The sequence below is a fragment of the Apis dorsata genome, unplaced genomic scaffold (genome assembly GCF_000469605.1).
Source record: "Apis dorsata unplaced genomic scaffold, Apis dorsata 1.3 scaffold_309, whole genome shotgun sequence".
Classification (NCBI taxonomy): Eukaryota; Metazoa; Arthropoda; class Insecta; order Hymenoptera; family Apidae; genus Apis; species Apis dorsata.
The window spans coordinates 1330291-1331805 of record NW_006263581.1 but is presented as its reverse complement, the minus strand read 5'-3'; the positions used below and the strand labels follow the sequence as shown (position 1 = coordinate 1331805).

Genomic DNA, 1515 nt, shown 5'->3' with positions numbered 1-1515 from the left:
AAAAAAAAAAAAAAAAAAAAAAAAAAAAAAAAAAAAAAAGGAAAACGCATCAGGTGAGGCACCGTTCAGCCTATGCACCTCGCACCCGTCAAGACTGACTGGCTATTCATATTAATAATAAATATATATTATTCTACAACATATTATCTACTGTAATATAAATAGTAAGGACTGCTTGCTGCGCACCGCGGGTCGGGTGCTTGGGCTGGCCGGGCGTGGTTTACGAAAAGAAAACCAATTTCTTTTTGGAACACAAGTTTCCAAGCAACGCTGCTTTCCGTAAGCTTTCTCTAGAATTTTTAGCGTAGCCTCTTTTTAGATTAGATTCAGAACTAGTAGTCGTAGGCTGATGTAGAAAGATGAGAATAAAAAGGAAAAAAATGTAGGGTGTTTTTAAGTAACGAAATAAAAAAAAAATAATGTAATATTAGTCGAACGTCGGCTTAAGCGAAAAAAAAAAAAAAAAAAATAAGAACAGCGAGTCTGAGTTGATTTTGATGATGCCCTGATAATATGATGTGCATCATCGTACTTCGACTTGTACAGTCCTTAGATTTATCGAGGTTTTAAGTCATTGTTTTACAATTGTTAAGCGAGATAGTTTTTTTTAGCTATAACGAGACAAACATTTTTCCATTTATCCCTGTGCTCCATTTTTTTTTTAACTTCGACTCTCCTGGTATTTGTTTTGATTTGTTTACTATATCCTTTCCACTCCTCGTTTTTATTTTAGCTCCTATCGTTTTATTCTTCGTTGCACATGAATTCCTTTTTGTGACATAAGACAGAATGAGTAAATAACATATGTAATTATAAAAAAAAAAACATCTGCTTAATTTTGTTTATTTCTTCTCTCCAGAATACAATTATTATGCGGTGTGCGACCAATAAGAATATAATGAAAATAAAAATTTCATAAATTTCAGAAAAAAAAGAGGAAATGAAAAGGATATAGAGGGAGAGAAAGAAAAAAAACAAAATGATGTTGAGGCATTAAGTTCGCATCTATAAACAAGAGTTAAGAAGGAAGGGAAAAAAATAAAAAAAATAAAAAATGAACACACATTAGGTTCTCGGATACTTTTAAGATGGCGAGGCATAGCACGTAATAAAATTTTTAGATTAAGGCAAGTGTGTCATAGTTAGTTAAGAAATAGGGACTCTTAGAAGTCGATAGGTGCTGTAATACAAATGATGATAAAAAAGAAGTAACAACAACAACAACAAAGTTTAACAACGGTCAGAATTAGATTTTTCATGAAACTCAAATAAGAACAGGGCATATGCCACTAAAAGTGCCCTTAGTTTATTTTGGATCGTTTAAAAACGCTAGTCTTTGTGTGAGATAATGTGGGGGTTATAGATAGGGTCTTCTAAAAAAGAAAAAAAAAACACGAAAAAAAGAAAAGAAAAATGAAAAAATGTAAGCAGAAAACAAAAAGATAGAAAGACAGAGAACGCGAGAGACAACGTGAGATATAAGTAGTGAACACAAAAGAAAAAAATGTGAGATGT

The 1515-nt window shown here is 31.9% G+C and overlaps 1 long non-coding RNA gene across 1 annotated transcript in view; it reads left to right on the top strand.

The window, feature by feature from the left end:
• The first annotated feature begins 6 nt into the window (after positions 1 to 6).
• LOC116185870 overlaps positions 7 to 1515 on the top strand; it is a 2465-nt gene continuing 956 nt past the window's right edge. Inside the window, exon 1 of the long non-coding RNA XR_004150772.1 lies at positions 7 to 1513. This is a non-coding gene — a long non-coding RNA (uncharacterized LOC116185870). The remainder of the gene's footprint in view (positions 1514 to 1515) is intronic.